General features: G+C 42.3%; 1 protein-coding gene across 6 annotated transcripts in view; it reads right to left on the bottom strand.

Moving 5' to 3' along the window:
- Positions 1-18,054, bottom strand: part of APBA2 (amyloid beta precursor protein binding family A member 2) — a 223,033-nt gene that overhangs the window by 102,666 nt on the left and 102,313 nt on the right. The window lies entirely within an intron of this gene.

Here is an 18,054-nt window from a genome sequence, read left to right as displayed (position 1 = left end):
CTGATATGATAATAAGCTCTACCACTAACAATGCTGTCCAGGATCTGGGTCCTAAGATATTTCCATCCACCCCTCTCCTCCTTACGATCCACCAGCAAACCAAACTGGTGAGTGCAGATCCTGGGGCGGCAGCCAGGCACAGGACGGGAGAGGTGCTACCCACTAGTGGTTGAGGTCGTCACCCCAGGACAGCTGGGGACATTTTGTCTTTTAAAACAGGAAAATCTCTTCTACTAAAGTTGCTGTAGAAAACATAAATGAGGAACCCCAGACACTCACTTTACAGGGTCGTCACTCACTGTAACTGCCCCGATGGCATCTACTTAAGGAATAAGATGACTTGCCTGATTCTCCAAGAGCATGCCTCTCCCCTCTCTCTGATTAGAAATAGGCATCCTGGACAAGCAATATATAGATCTTAGTAAGAGTGACAGTCACATAAACACCACCAAGACACAAATCAGGCACAAATCCTTGAATACTGGACGTGACTTAGTTTCATTTTTTTATGCAACTTCCTTGAAAGCCAAAAAGGTGCTCCATAGTTATCCAAGGCCCACCTTCTAGATGGATCTGGGCAACAGAGGAACCGTCACTTCTGATGGCGATTTTGGAGGAAATGTGAGAAAGAAGACAGGTGAGAGAGACTGTCTACAGGAAAGCACCATGGAGATGTTTGTAAAACAGTCAAAGGATGACAGGGCAGTCTGCAGACTGGTGGGCTTGAATCTGATTCTAGAACCAAGATTTTAGAACAGCTGTTCAATAAAACTTTCTGCAATGATAGAAGTGTTTTATCTGTGCTGCCCAATATAGCAGGCTTTGAGCACCTGAAATGTGGCTAGTTTGTTGAGAAACTGATGTTTTATTTTAACTGATGCTTCATATTAATTAATTTAAATTAAATAGAAATAGCCACATGTGGCTACTGGCTGCCATTCTGGACAGCGAAGTTCTAAAATGCACTTATTAAAGTGTTGGTTTGTGATCACCTTTAAGAAAAGTAGCCATTGTGAGAGCTTACCATTTGCTTGTGAAATAACTCCCTTTTCTCTCTCGGATAAGGTATGCAGAGAGGTACACAAAGGAGATCCGGAAAAGAGGATGCACCGGATTTCAGCAAGATACATGGCACGTCCTTCCCAACATTCTTGTGGGTCAAACTGAACTATGTTAAATTGGATGTGACAAAGTGAGGTGGATTTGTGCCTAATTGAATGATCGTACTAACATGGCATCAATTCGTGGATAACTCAATCTGTGCGGACTTTTTCAATGATTTGGTTGTGTTCCATCGTGGGTGATAATAAGGACAGCTGCTCTTCAGAACCACAGGATAGTCTACGGCCATACCACCCTGAACGCGCCTGATCTCATCTGATCTCAGAAGCTAAGCAGGGTCGGGCCTGGTTAGCACGTGGATGGGAGAACCACAGGATACACAAAACTGGATGGGTGGGAAAATATCCAGCCCAAGTGCAGGGGTGACAGAGGCAAGGTTTAGCAAGACCGTGCATGGAAGATCTTACATATCCAACTCGATCTAGTGCAAGGTACACTTTCACTTCCAGATACCCTAATGGGAGGCACAGACTTCTCAGAAGTGATGTCCTCACACTAATCCATTCTTAACCATACAGAGAGGCTTAATTTCTTTAAGATCACACCAAAAATCTGCATCAGTAATTGCACTGTTGCTAGGTCCCCAAGACTGAAAAGCCCATTTTACATAGCTCTCCCCATCTGTTCCTTTCATTGAAAACTTCTATGATAAAGGCGATCTTCTTCCAAGATCATTATTTTTTTTCCCTTACCTTGAAGAGGAGTCAGCAGACATCCTTTTTGATAGCCCTTGTGACTAAGGGTACAGATAAAGTATATGTACAGAATGATTCATTTTCCTACGTGACATACAAAATCTGCATTACTTAGGATATTTGATGACTGGGAGCAAAGCACCAGGTCTTCAAATATTATGGGGCACCATTAACCATGACATAGTGGAGAAAGCAAAAAACGTTATGCCTGATCAGTCTGACTTCTGGTTATGATGCACCAGCTTATGCCAGACTAATCCACTCACCAAGAACAACCAGAAACTCTTGATGACATTTAAAAAAAATCTCTATGGAAACATCAGAGAGCTGCCAAGACAACCAGGACTTGGGGGGCTGAGATCCTGACAAGCAAGAAAAAAAACAACTTTTTAAAGTAGGCTCCATGCCCAACGTGGAGTCCAATGCGGGGCTTGAACTCACAGCCCTGAGATCAAGACCTGAGCTGAGATCAAGGGTCGGCCGCTTAACCGAATGAGCCACCCAGGTGCCCCATGACAAGCAAGAAAATATAACTGAAATAATCTCAGCATTTTGTGCAGCTTTTCTCACCAAGGCATTTCTGTGGATTCATAACCAGTAGGAGCCAAGAAGCTTAAAACCAAGTGGGAAGTGGTGGTTAAGAAGCGACAGGATGAAAAAAATAATAGTAAAAATAAACAATTAAAAAAGCGACAGGACTAAACAGAACTTTGGGCAGTCTTATGAGGTTGGGGACACAAGACATTGTAGTTTAGGGCTACTAATGCAATGAGGACCTGAGGAGCCAAACTCCTGGAGAGAAGGGGGAAAAGAAACATGAGTCTGATTATTTGGATATGTTAGGAAAGAGTGAGAGGTGGAATAATCTGAACAACAAAATAACACAGTATTGGATTATAACCCAAAGTATAAAATAAATATCCACAAGTCCATACAGACATAAATTCAATAAATGAGCATATCAATAAATGAGGGAGAAGAGACAAATTGGTGTGCAATAATTCCATATAATTTGTTAGCTACTGCCCCTCATAGAGATGCAACATAACTTCCAGGTGATCAAGGTTAGTAGCAGTGATACATTATGTACCCTTGATTTGATATGATGAGAAGGGTGCTTTTCCCTAGGCAATCTTTTGACCAATAGCCCATAACTCCTGTATAACCATTAGAAAAATATCAGACAAAATTGCAGCATATTCTATAAAATACCTGACTAGTACTCCTCAAAGCTGTGAAAGTCATCCTAAACAAGGCAAGTCTAAGAAGCTATCACAATCTAAAAGTGCCTTAAGAGACATGAAGATTAAATTCAATGTGGTATCCTAAATGGAATGCCTGGAACAGAAAAAGGATGTTAGGTAAAAACTAAGAAAACCTGAATGAAGGACAAACTGTAGTTAATAATAATGCATTAATACTGGTTTATTGCTTGCCATGGACCATGTTAATATAAGATGTTAACAATAGGAAAGAGTGGGTATAGGATACATGAGAACTCTCTCTCTACTATCTATTCAACTTCTCTGTAAATCTAAAACTATTCTAAAGTAAAAAAAATGTTTAAAGAAAGTTGGTGTGGTTACAGTGATAGACAAAGTAGACTTTAGGAAAAGAGGCATTTCTAAGGGAAAAAAGAAGTAATTCATAATAAAACATAGGGCAACCTGCTAGGCATAAATTCCAAATTTAAATTCTAAATTTACATGTATTTAGTCATATGCTCTCAAAATGTATAAAGGGGAAAATTGACAGAACTATAAAAAGACAAATCTAAAATCACAGTGGGATACTTTAACACACTTCTCTCATAAATGATATAACAAGCAGAAAAGAGTCAGAATGGAAATAGACGTGAACACCATAATTACCAAAATTTTCCTTGTTGATACATGTAAATCACTGTACCAAGAAACTACACACAAGTGCACAGAGAAAATTTTATCAAAATTAATCATATGGTGGGCAAATCTAAAATGAGTCTAAGCAAATTTTTAAATGTTAAAAATCATAAAGGATATGTTTACAACTACAATATAATTAAGCAAGAAATAAACAACAAAAATGTGCCTAGAAAATATGCAGACATTTGGAAATTAACCACTTTGAAATAACTCACATATCAAAGAAGAAAACAGTTATAAAAATTAAAAACATTTAGGGGCACCTGGGTGGTTCAGCCAGTTAAGCATCTGCCTTCAGCTCAGGTCATGATCCCAGGGTCCTGGGATCGACCCTGCATCAGGCTCCTGGCTCAGTGGGGAGCCTGCTTCTCCCTTTCCCTCTGCCACTCCCAGGCCCCCGCCTCATGCTCTCTCACTCTCTAATAAATAAATAGAATCTTTAAAAAAAATTAAAAACATTTGAACAGATTAATGAAAATACAACGTATCAAAAAATAGTGTTACATACTCATATTAATAGCTGCACTTTTCACAATAACCAAAAGGTGGAGGCAATCCAAATGTCCATCAATGGATGAATGGATAAAGAAAATGTGACACAGGGGCACCTGGGTGGCTCAGTTGTTAAGCACCTGCCTTCAGCTCAGGTCATGATCCCAGTGTCCTGGGATCGAGTCCCACGTCGGGATCCCTGCTAGGCGGGAAGCCTGCTTCTCCCTCTCCCACTCCCCCTGCTTGTATTCCTGCTCTCACTATCTCTCTCTGTCAAATAAGTAACAAATCTTTTTTTAAAAATGTGACATATACATACAATGGAATATTATTCAGCCTTAAAGTGGAAGGAAATTCTGACATATGGTACAGCATGTATGAAATGTGAAGACGTTATGCTAAGCTAAAAAAAGCCAGTCATAAAGACAAATACTGTATGATTCCCACTTACATTGGGCACCTAGAATAGTAAAATTCAGGAGACAGAAAATAGAATGGGGGTTGCCAGGGGCTGGGGACAAAGGGAAAAGAGAAGTTACTGTTTAATGGGTGTAAAATTTCAGATGTGAGGGATAAAAAAAGTCCTCAGGGATATGTTTCACAACAATGTGAATATAGTTAACACTATTAAACTATACACTTAAAAATGACAAATTCTTTGTTATGTGTTTTTTAACCATAATAATTAAAAGTAGTAGATTACAGCTAAAGCAGGTATACAAGGAAATTTATAACTTTTAATTATTTTATTAGAAAATGAAAAAGGCTGCAAAATAAATAATCTAGATACCCATTTACTTTCTTTAAAAAAAAAAGAATTATTTATTTGAGAGCAAGCTCTCTCTTTAGTGGGAGGGACAGAGGGAGAGGGAGAAAGAGAATCTCAAGCAGTCTCCTCACTGAGGCGGGGCTCAATCTCATGACCCTGAGATCAAGACCTGAGTCAAGACCAAGAGTTGGGCACTCAACCAACTGAGCCACCCAGGTGTCCCACGGGAATAAATTAAATTTATGAATTAAATTAAATTTATGAATCCCTAGCAAGACTGATAAAAGTGGAAGTGAGAAGTAGGAAGAGGAAGCATGCAAAATTACAATATCAGAAATGAAAAGGTAGGTATCACTTATAAAAGACAATGATGGACATTATAAATAACACAAATAATTGTGACAATGTTTATGAAATGCACAGCTTCCTGAAACACAACTTAGCAAAACTGACACTAGAAGAAAAAAAATCCAAATGGTCCTGTATCTACTAAAGAAACTGAATCTGTAATTAAACTTCTGAAATAATTTCCAACCCCACTGGCTTCCCAATTGAACTCTTCCAAACATTAAAGGAAGGAAGGGAGGGAGGAAGGAAGGAAGGAAGGAAAAGATAAAAGGAGGGCCCCTGGGTGGCTCAGTCATTTGGGTGTCTGCCTTCAGCTCAGGTGATGATATCAGAGTCCTGGGATCAGAGCCGATGTGGGGCTCCCTGCTTGGAGGGAAGTCTGCTTCTCCCTCTCCCTCTGGCCCTTTCCCCTGCTTGTGCTCTTGAGCGCTCTCTCTCTCAAATGAATAAATTAAAAAATCTTAAAAAAAAAAAAAAAGAAGAAGAAGGAAAACACCAATATTGCCCCAAATCTTCCAGGGAACATAAAAAGAGGAAATAATGCCCAAATCACTTCATAAAGTCATCATTACCTTGATACCAAAACCTGACCTTGACATTATAGGAAAATAAAATTACAGGTAAATCACTGTTAAACACAGTTGCAAAAAAACTATTAAAAATTATTAATCAAAAGGAGTTATACATAAAAATTATATCACATCAGAAATCAGTTGGATTTAGTCCAGAAATGCAAGGTTGGTTTAATATTCAAAAATCAATCAGATAATTCACATTAATTAAAGGGAAAATATTCAAAGATTATTTTATTAGATGCAGAAAAAGTATTTGATAAAATTCAAACCCCATTCATGATAAATCTGTAGCAAACTAGAAATAAAAGGGAACTTTCTTACTCTTATAAATACTGTTTACAAAAAAAATTGAGAGCAACCAGCTTAATTCAAAGTGAAATACTGAAAGATTTTCCCCCCAAGAGGGGAATTATTGAACTGGGGCTTGCAATCAGTGCAAAAAGGAAAAAAAAAAAAAAAACTCTCATTATTCATAGGCAACATGATTATACATGTAGAAAATCTAAAAGAACTTACAAATAAATTATTACAAGTAATAAATGAATTTAACAAAGTTGCTAAATACAAGGGAAACATATAAGAAACAATCACATTTATAAATACCCGTGAAAAGCAATTATAATACAGAATTAAAAAAAAAAAAACAACCACTTATGACAGCAATAACAACAGCAAACAAAACAATACCCAAATACCTTGGAAGAAATCTAACAGAAGATGTTGTATATACAAAACTACAAAATATATCAGGAAAACTTAAACTCAAAGAGAAATAAATGACAGATTCGTAGATTGGAAGACAATATTGTAAGGATATCAACTCCCTCTTAATGAATCTATAATTCAAAGGACTCACATCAAAATGTCAGTAGGATTTTATGAGCAAGCGTCTATACAGAAATTAACGGAATGATTCTAAATTTTATATGGGAACACAAAGGGCCAAATACAGCAAGATAATCTTGAAGAATAAAACCGAAGGACTTAAAACAAGCAGAAGTAAATACTTATTATAAAATCACAGTAATTAACATATTGTGGTGTTGGTACTGGTACAAGGATAGACCAACAAATCTGCAGAATTGAACAGAGTCACATACATACAGTAATTTCGAACATTATGGTGTGTTGTGGTCATGCCATGGATGATGGGATCTACCTCCCCACATAAAATTGGTTTGGATGTTGAGACTGGTAAATGCACCAGTTCTCAAGAAGGTATGAAGAGATTACTTACTCACATATCGGTCTTTCTGGGGAGAACATGGCAGCCACAAAAGCCAGTCCAAAAATGCCTTAGTGGCCATGGTGGTTAGGATATGAGGCCACAGACAAGTGTGCACGCAGCGGCTGAGGATGATGTTTAAACTTCCCAGCACTACCACTCAAGGTTATATGCAAGCTTTCTTATCAGCTGTCCCAGATGTGGGGCAGAAGGACAAGCAGGAGGCAGGGTTTGAAAGCAGCCAGCCACCAAACACCAAAAAATGGAATCAGAGCTTTATTCCACTGGAAGAAAAATAAATCTTGACATCTACCTCACACCATATTAAAAAAAATCAACTCCAAGTGGACTGTAGATTTAAAGTGAAAGTTCAAACAATAAAGCTTCTAGAAGGAGAAAGAGAATGTTTTCATGTTCTTGGGTATGCATAAACTTCCTAAACAGGGCACAAGAAGCAATTATCTCAAAGGAAACAATTCATAAACTAGGCTTCTCTTCACCAAAAGATACCACTAAAAGTGAGAAAGGAAGACTAAGAAAATATATGGAATGCTGGCCTTGAACAAAGTTATCAGGCACTGAGCATGTAAAGAAATCCTATATAACATAACAATAAAAAATTTAAAAAAAGAAAAAAAGAAATCCTACAAAGCAAAAAGAGAAAGAAAACCCAACAGAAAAATGAGCAAAAGACTCACACAGGAACTTGACAAAAGAAGATACCCAAAAGGACAATGAATATATTTTTAAAAAAAAAAAGATACTCCACATCATTAGTTTTCAGTGAAATGCAAATTAGAACCACAGGATCCCACTCTATATCCATCAGAATCAACATCAAAATGGCAACACATGGGGGTGTGGGACAACTAAAACTCTTACACTTACAGGTGTGGGTGGAATTTGTTATAACCACTTCAGAAAATTGATGGGTAATGTTCACTAAAATATAAACATACCCATGCCCTCTGGTCCACCAACTCCATACCTAAGGAGAGCAATAGAAATGCAATCACATGTGCACCATGTGCACTGGATCAATGTTCCCGGCAGCAATAATGACCAAAAACTGGAAAAGATCCACATTTCCATCAAAAGTAGAATGGGTAAATTCTAGTATATTTACACACTATACAACTACATAACAATGAAGACCAATCAACCACTGCCCACTCCACACCACGAATGATCCTCATTGAGTGAAAGAAGCTACGACAAGAGTACAAGCTGTAGAAATTCATTTATTAAAAAATTCAAGAATTAGCAAAAATAGTATTTGGTGATAAGATTCCGGTTACTTTTGGGTAAGGGAGGATGCGGCTGGGAGAGAAGGCGAGGGGGGATTCTTGGGTTCTAGAGATGCCTCCTTTCTTCATGGGGTGATAGTTTCACAGATGTGTTCACTTTGAGAAAATTCATGGCAATAAACACTTAGGATTTTTATACTTTCTGTTCGTTTAACTCCAAGTTAAAAAAGTTATTTGAAAAAAAATAACATGGTCCATATTGCTGGTCAGTCCTGCACACTATGCAATTAACAACAGAGGTTCTGAAAAGGTGAGTCTCCAGAGCCTCCTCCCGCTTTCAGTCAACTTTGTTAGGAAGTCCAAGTGGTCATTACGGGGTGTGGACCGTTATAGGGAAGGAAGAGGAATGCAATTCAGATGAGACTAGAGAAGCCACCATATTAATGCGCAGGGGTTCATCTTTTAAAGTTTTCCTTCAGATTCCCTTCTGAGTCACTAGTGCTTGTTGTCAAGGCATTATAAACACTGCCCTCATTTCTGTGAGTCAGGCTTCCTGATTCCCCTATGATGCCACAGGGATAAGGCCACCTGGGGAGGGCCCCCAGGCTAGGCTCACTTCTGATGGCCAGCACCCGGGAGGAGGCTCCAGCCTGCTTCCCCTGCACACACAGACAGACACACACACACCCCCAGAGACTCACACTCACATACGTGCACACACACTCACACTCACAGACTCATACACACTCAGAGACTCACACTCACGTACACTCAGACACATAATCGGACTCATACACACTCACACACACTTAGACTCACTCACATACACACGCATACTCACACAGACTTATACACACACAGACTCACATTCAACATACATACACACACAGACTCACACTCACAGACTCATACGCAGAGACTCACACTCACTCAAATACACTCGGACACAGACACATAATTGGACTCAGACACACTCACACACACTTTTAGAGACTCACTCACATAAACACACACACACAGACACATACACTCACACAAAGACTCATATACACTCACACGCTCTCTCTCACACACATTCTCACACACACTCTATCCTGATAAAAGCATCAGAGAGAACAGCTTCCCACCTGGGCCAGACCAGCAGAGAAGGACAGAGACACGGTCTTGAGGACATTTGGAGCAGAGTAACAGGAGAGAGGAGAGACTGGAAACCAAGTCCCGGAACAACGGGAAGACAGAAACTCAGAGGTGTGAAGAATAACCGTAGGTAGAACCTACATGTGTTAAGAGTCTCTGTGACCCGCCCTGTGCTTTTAATAGTAACATTCAAGAATACGGTGCTGTGTTCCTTCTGTTTTTTTAAATGTGGTAAAATGAACAGAACATCAAATTGCCATCTAGCACGTTTTTAGGTGTACGGTTCAGTGGCATTAAGCACGTTCGCGCTGTTGTGTGTCCAGCACTACCATCCATCCCCAGAACTCTTTTCTCTGGCAAAACTGAGCTCTCTGCCCATTACACTCCCCCACCAGCCCTCGCCACGACACCGTGCCTAGAAGCCTATCTTCTCTGTAAGACAGAAATCACCACATCCACTTACATGGGTTAAGGAGCTCTGATGAAACCTGCTTCTACCTATGTCTGGCACACCTCTGTGTTCAATCACAGAACACTCCTGTTGCCTCTGGATCTGAGGTATACGGGGAAGGAGTGTGCTGAGAGAAGAAGTGAAATCATCTGCAAGGTACCTTCCACCCAGGCGGCTGCCCAGTGCCTACACAGCAGCTCACAGAGAAAACAGAGGCAACCAGGTGCTTTCAGAGCCTGAAAGAATCCTTGGTTTCATGGGTGGTGTGAACTCCAGCTTGCACCCCACCCCACCCCCACAGAGGCCTGGGGAAGGGAAGGAAGCTATGATTTATCTCTAAGCTAATTGCTCCCCGAAGCTGATGGATCTTCTGATGTGAAATCTCACTTTGTCGCACGCAGGAGCTAATTCGCCTTGGCAACTGACAAGTCTCTCTGCCTGGAACAACATCCCAGCGCTCCTGTCACACGATGTCCCCACTTTGCTACAGGACCCGAAGTCAAGACTGTCAAGACTGAGTATAGACAAAAAGCCAGACAAACACCCCGATGAGTGTCGTTTTCCTCAGGCAGGGCCTGGGGAGGCCACACAGATATTCCACGTTTTCAGGGCTCAAAATGGCGGTGGAGATCGGTCGTCTTTGGGAGCTACTTTCAGAAGCTGGGTGAGTCAAATCCACCTTCCTAAAGTACGCTTGCCACCTACTGGAGACATTTGTTCAAAAGATGAATGCAGGTGCTGAATGTACATCCATCGTGGTGACTCCTTTCTGCTCTTCACAGACTTGACTCCTGCCTCCCAGAGAGAACAGGGGTCATGGCCAGAAAGGCCTCAGAGCCTTCTCCTCCATTGCTCCCTCCAGAAAACAAGCAGCTCTCTCCATTGGCACCCAGGCTCCATTTTCCCTCCTCACTGCGTCTGTTACATGCCGTGTCTGTTCTCTCCTCATCTGTGAACTACACTCAACCATCGATTTTCCACCTCCACAGAAAAATACCTTGTTCCCTTCTGTGCCCACCCCTCTCTCTTCTCCCCTTCTTAGTCAGTGTTCGTGCAAAAGAAAAATCCCACAGCCACTTTCTCTGCCTTTTAAAAAAAAATCCTTTACGGTCTTCCAGTGACTCCCTCCCACCTGATCACTGAAAATCCTCAGCCCCCTTCCCTCCTGGTTCCCGCCCACTTTGCCGCCATTCTCCTCAGGCTCCCCTATGCAGTCCGGAGATCACCCCCACCCGTGGCCTCAGCCAGCCTGGCTAAGGGACGGACCCCTCAGCCTCACCCCCCACCCCCTCAAAAGCTCCGTGGCCCTTCATGAAGTAGGAACTGGACCATTCTTTTTCCACCTCAAACAGGGTCTTCTCTCCCTCTGAGCTCCCACCTCCTGCTCCCTCCACATGGCTCTGGCAGCTTGTCCGCCAACCCTCCCAGCCTTTTACTCAAGACAAGTCGTCTCTCCCCAGGAACCGTATGAGGAGCCTCCAGCGCCTGGGCCTTTGCCCTCCCACCTGCTTTCCACAGACATCTATGCGTCAGCCCTCTGCTGAAGCCCTGTCGGGATTCTCTGTGGCCAACTGCACAGGACAGCCCGGCCTCTGCGACCTCATCCTCTGGTTCCCCCGTCAAGCCAGTCCAACTGCAGCTGGCCCTTGAACAACATGGGTTTGAACTGAATGGGTCCATTTATAGGCAGATTTTTTTCAATAAACACAGTACAGTACTATAAACATACTTTCTCTTTAGGACTTTTTAATAACCTCTTCTTTTCTCTAGCTTACTTTACTGTAAGAACACAGTACGTAATACCTAGAACATACAGAATATGTGTTAATCAACTATTTATGTCACTGGTAAGGCTTCTAGTCAACAGGAGGCTATTAGTAGTTAAGTTTTGGGGGAGTCAAAAGTTATACACAGATTTTCAACCACACGGGGCAGGCAGGGATGTGTGAAAGTGAACGCTTTCACACCTCCTAGAAAGACCTTGCCAGGAGGTGGGTGGTGCTCCCTCCCTGACCCCTGAGGCCAGGATACGGTCAATGACATGGCCTTCCTTGTAAATAAGGGTCTCTGCCACGGCTGCTAACAACCACAGGAGCCCTTCCACAGCCCAGGAGCCAAGCCAGGCACTTCTAAGTGCTAACTTTCACCTTGACAGCCACCACGAAGGGCCGGTGGGCCACCACCATTTTCCCCTGCAGACTGACCCGAGGACATTAAGTGATTTGTCCAAGAAAGGAGATGAATCTGTGGCGGCTCCAGATTCCATGAAAGCAAAACTCGTGCTCTGCCACAATAGAGGAGACCCCCACAGGGTTCCTCTGGAAGACTTAAGAACGGTTCCATAAACATAGATGTTGTTTGTCAACCAGTCCAAGCACGAGCTACGGTATAAAAATTTTTCTGACTCCCATTAGCATTTCCTGGTGTATCTAGAAGCACATGTGGTCCAAATCAATTTGGAAAATGATGAGTTAAACAGAATTAAGTAAGTTATTTTCTTGCAGGACTTCAAAAGGCCTTTACTATGGCGCTTTGGGACTCTCCAAGAGGGGGCAGTACGCACAGCGTGTCCCCGGCCTGTTCTGAATGCGGATTACTATTTTCAGGAACATCTCATCATGGGACTCCAGAGAACACAGTTTGAGAATGCCAGCTTACACGCTCATGTAATTAATTAGAACTGGGTCTAATTAATTAGATCTGAATATCATTAATAACAAGTTACATACAGTAACGGCTAACTTCCTTCAATTTAATCACACTAATTATGTTGGGCTCAACCTAGTAGCAGCTCATCGTGCTATTTTCTTAACACATTTTTCATCTTTTAAAAAAGGTGTTGATGAAATTTTTTCTCTCTTAACGTGCAACTTAAAAAAAAAAAAAGTTAGGTGTCAGAGCAGGCATTTTCAAGTATTTGAAGACACACATACCAAGGCTGAAAGCAAATCATAATGGCCAGCTCCGCCTCCCTGTGCCTCTCCAGGGAAGGACACCAATAATACTGGGGAGCTATTATTACATGTCACGTACTCTCCATCCATGATGTGGTTCATCCTCACAACCACCCCCCAAAACCATGAGTCCCCATTTACGGATAAGGACAATGAGCTTCTGGAAGTTCAAGAAACCAGAGCTACATGATGATCACAGCCTTCCGGAACATCTACTATCCACAAGGCACTGGGCTGGACATTGTGATGGATGCAGAACAAGTGGCCTTGCAGGTCCACAGAGAGATCAGCAGCGAGGCAGGAAAGCACCGAGCAGGCTCACATGGGGTTTAAAGGTACAACCAAGGCCCCAAAAAGGGTGGCCCATGAGCCTTGTCTGTCAAGATGGGGAGAAGCACACAGAAGAGAAATCGGCTACAAAGAGCCAAAAAAAGGACCCATGGAGACACTGCTGTTGAAACAACAGGGCACAGCAGTGTGCAAAAGCCTGGCTTGTTCCGCCAAGATATAGAAACAACCCAAATGTCCATCAACAGTTGAACTGATCAAGAAAATGAGGTATATATGTACAAGGAAATAGTATTCAGCCTTTAAAATGAAGGAAATCCTTCCATTTGCAACACCACAGATGGACATGGAGGATATTATGCCAAGTGAAGTAAGGCAGTCACAGAAGGACAAATACTGCATGATTCCTCTCATATCTAAAGTCCTCAAAGGTACAGAAGTAGACAGTAGAATGGTGGTTGCCAGGGGCTGAGGGGAGGGGGAAATGGGGAGCTGCTGAATAGGTGGAAAGTCTCAGTTATGCAAGACGACTAAGTTCTAGAGAACCGCTAAGAACCATAACACCCACAGTTAACAGTAAAGTACTGTGTACTTCAAAAAATGTTTAAGAAGGTAATGTCAGGTTAGGTGTTCTTACTACAAACCAAACAAAAAACAAAGGGACACAAGAAAACTTTGGGGAGGTGATGAGTTCATTACCTGAATCGTAGTGACAGTAACATGAGTGTATGCATATGTCCAAACTCACCAAACTGTATACATGATGTGCAGTTTGTTTGTTTTTTTTTGTTTACCAGTTATACCTCAATAAAGCTGGGAAGAAAAAAAAAAAGAAGTCCTAACCATTTCAATGATGAGACGAATGCAGAACCACTTATAAAAAGGTGAGCGTCGGAAGCCAGGAGTTCCAGTTGAGTTAGAGGATTAGCTAGTAAGTAGGAGCAAGATCACCCTGCCAGAGGGACACACAACACAAGAGCAGAGAGGTTTGTGTGGGCATACAGCGAGGTGTGGCATAGACCCTCTTCTTTTATCAACTTTCTCAAATGCGCAGGATTAAGTGTAGAGAGTAACATAATAAACATCCATGAATACACCCTTCAGGCTTCCCCAACATTATCATCCCCACTTCCTTCTTCTTCGTATTATTTGCTCGTTTTTTCAATTGCGTTGTCTTTTTCCTAATTGATTTGAAAGAGTTCCTTCTACAGACAGAATGCTAATCCCTTACAGTAAATGCATCTCAGATATTTATTCTAGGTAGTAATTTGCTTTAAACTTTATATAGTGTCTCTGCTCTTAAAGAAGTTGCTAATATTGGTGTTTAATTAATCAGTCTTTTCTGTGGCGGTGTGTGTGTCTTACCTTGTCCTACCTCAAGGGCATACAGAAAATCTCTTCTATACATTTTAATACCTTTCCCTTCATTGTCGTTAATTCTGTTGGCATCTACTTGTGTGTATGATGTGAGGTAGGGATCTCATTTTATCTTTTCCCATGTGGACAACCAGTTGCCCTACATCACTTCCCACCTGATCAATAACATATCTCTGCCACCTCCTGGGTTCCTGTGCATGTGAGAGTTTGTTATCAGGCTCACTATCCTGTCCCATCCTCCCTACACAAATATCACACAATCTTAACCATAACGTTCCATCAAGAATCTCACCACCTCACCCTTATGCCAGCTTCCCCTAACATTCCAGCATTGTGTTTTCTTTTTTTTTTTAAAGATTTTATTTATTTATTCATTAGAGACAGAGAGAGAGAGGCAGAGGGAGAAGCAGGCTTCCCGCGGAGCAGGGAGCCCGATGCGGGACTCGATCCCAGGACCCTGAGATCATGACCTGAGCCGAAGGCAGACGCTTAACCATCTGAGCCACCCAGGCGCCCCAGCATTGTGTTTTCTTTTAAGGTCTAGTAGCTGGGAATTTCACTGCCTTCTTTGGAGCTTATACTTTAGAATCATTCTTGGTCAGATTTGCATAGCACTTGTACGTGCAAGAGCATGCAGACATCATGGCAGGGAACCATTTTCACAAACGCAACATCTTCTAACTTCACAGATTTTCTGAGACTTCCCATGATTTAAACATAGCTTATTAATTCTCCCACCATTTCTTCAGGAAATCACTAGTTGAGTTTATATACAGTTGGCCCTTGAACAACATGAGTTTGAACTGTGTGGGTCCACTTATATGTGGATTTTTTTTAAATAAATACACTACAGTACTGTAAATGTAGTTTCTCTTCCTTATGATATTCTTAAAAACATTTTCTTTTATCTAGCTTATTATAATACAATATATAGCACATATAACATAAAAATATGTATTAATCAAATGTGTATGTTATCAGTAAGGCTTCCAGTCAACAGTGGGTGATTAGTAGTTAAGTTTCTAGGGAGTCAAAAGTTATACGCAGATTTTCATCTGTGCGAGTGTCGGTACCCCTAACCTCCCATTATTCAAGGGTCCACTGTGATTACAAGTCACACATCCTGTAGGGTTGATATCATAGGACAGTGAAGCCAAGGATTTCATTCTCCCGGGGGGGAAAAATAGAACACAGCCCCAAACTTTTACAGTAAGTGGAAGCATATTCACCAAGCTATTCTGTGAGGAGATGCCAGGCACAAACTCTGGGTATTAGTATTCTGATGTTACAGAAGGGTTCATTTGCAGTAGAAAAAAATAAATAAACGTGGGTCTCTTCTCTCTGCAGCTCTCCTCACAGAGATTCATTCTAGCATAATTGACATTTAAAAATATCCATCTCATTGCCACTTTTCTCTCACAGAAGAAATATGCTTTTCTGCAGGGAAGCTGTAGAGAATTGTGATGAGCATATTCACTTAAATGGCAGTCCCATTACACCGCAGATGGGTGAGTGCAATTGAAAGAGAGCGAGACGGCCTGTCTATTGCAGCTGATTTTGATACTCTAATAGGATTTCAGGATACATAAAGATCCCACTAGGTCTTTTTTGGGCTCAGGAGAAAAAAATACCTTATATCTTAGAGGCACACATAGAATTACCCTGCGGCTCCATCAGAAGACAATGACAACCCCAATTTCATTCAGATAAACTTAAAGAAGCCAATTTCACGGCGGACAGTTCCTCGAGGACTGACGGACCGCACTGGCTCTTTGACCTGGGCTCCCAGAAGAACAGAATTTCACTGCAGTTTATGAGACCCCTTCCCCATAAGAACCTCTCTCTTTACAAGCTATCCTTGCTGCCAGTTACACACGAAATCTCCTCCCTTCCCAGACTCCCCCAAAACTCTTCAGCATTGTCACAGCTGAGGGCAGGTGACGCACCTCCTATATTTGAGGCTGACAAATGTTTACGAGTCTAAAATCAAAAGGCCTCGGGATGGAAAAGGCCTCGCTGAGAGCACAGAAGTAAATTCATAAACTTTAAAGACCAACAACTGAGGTCAAGTTCAGAAAAATGCTCATTTATTCTTATGCCCAAACGTATTACAAGTCAAGCAGTTCCTCTGACATTTCACCCTCTGCTTCCTTGGATAGGGGTCAATTGTTCTAACTCTTAAATGTCTTATGAATGTGCCCCCCTCCCGACCCCCAAAGCCACCGCAGAATCCATCCAGGACATCTATGACAAAAACACCCCCCAATACGATGGGAGGTGAATTCTACCCGTGCACAACACAGGGCTCATGGGTGACTACCTACGCCAAGGACAGAGGCTGCATTAGAAATTGAAATAAACGCAGCTGCCTTGACTTACAAAAGAAGGCTCTTTCAGTAACCCTAAACAGCAGTCCCTGCGTCCTTCTACCATCCCAGAGGCAAGACAGTGGTTTGAGATCCAGGTCTTGATGCTCCAGTGTCCCAACCCTGCCCCTGCTGGTCTTCATCTTTATCCTCAGAATTGGCACAGAGCTTCCCCACTGGGATACCCCAAATCTTCCTCTCCTTTGGAAGTCCCCAAGCCACTACACTCCCCTGTATATGACGCTCTGGATTGCTGACCACGGGGCTGCCCTATCCAAGCCCAGCAGTGCTCCCTCCCATGGATGCATAAAAACCCACAGAATCCATCAGAAGCTCAGATCGGCTCTGGCATCAAGACACAGAGACCACTCCTGGCTCGGCTTCCTCACCTCCAACAACAGTCTTCTCTCCACGCTGCTCTCCAAACATACCCCATCTCCTACACCAGTGTCCCCACAACGGAGCCACTGGGGAATCTTTGGTCCAGGAGAAAGAGCACCTACGCATCTTCAGTCAGAACATATCTCCCACAAGTGTCCCATGTACCAGGCACTCAGGGGGCACGTGGGCTACAAAGACCTGTGCAAATCTGCTGCTGTAGGTCCTACCGACAAGAGCAAACCAAGTGGGCCAGTGGGATCAGGACAACCTAGCTTCACCCGCTGGGCAACATCAACATGGGCCGTCCCTCATCCCTGAGCAGCTTAGAAGGGCTCTTTCTGATCCAAGTTAGATTCTTCCTCTCAGTGTCCTGATATTTCACGGGGATGCATTTCTAGTTAGACTCGCAACGTTGCCCGAGTTTGACAGTGAAAGGTTGTACATAGTGTTTATCTAGCTATTTTTGATATAAATTGGAATCGAGGTAGGAGGTACACAAAGAAGTGCCAGAAGCACTAGTATAGTGAGGAGGGGACTCGGCAGGGGGGTGTTGCTGTTGTTTTGGGGGTGGCGGGAAGAAGGGTCCATTCCAGACAACATTAGTGCCCCGCAGAGAGCCCAGTGCCCAAGGGCTCCTTGGTTGTGAATCAAGCCCCAGCCTCACACTCCCTGTGCACAGACTACCACTGAATCACACATTCACAGCTTCCCAGGAAATAAAGA

Source organism: Leptonychotes weddellii, chromosome 9 (genome assembly GCF_054177405.1).
Source record: "Leptonychotes weddellii isolate Sample4059 chromosome 9, ASM5417740v2, whole genome shotgun sequence".
Taxonomy (NCBI): Eukaryota; Metazoa; Chordata; class Mammalia; order Carnivora; family Phocidae; genus Leptonychotes; species Leptonychotes weddellii.
The sequence above is the reverse complement of the archived record's forward strand: the minus strand, read 5'-3'. Positions and strand labels throughout refer to the sequence as shown.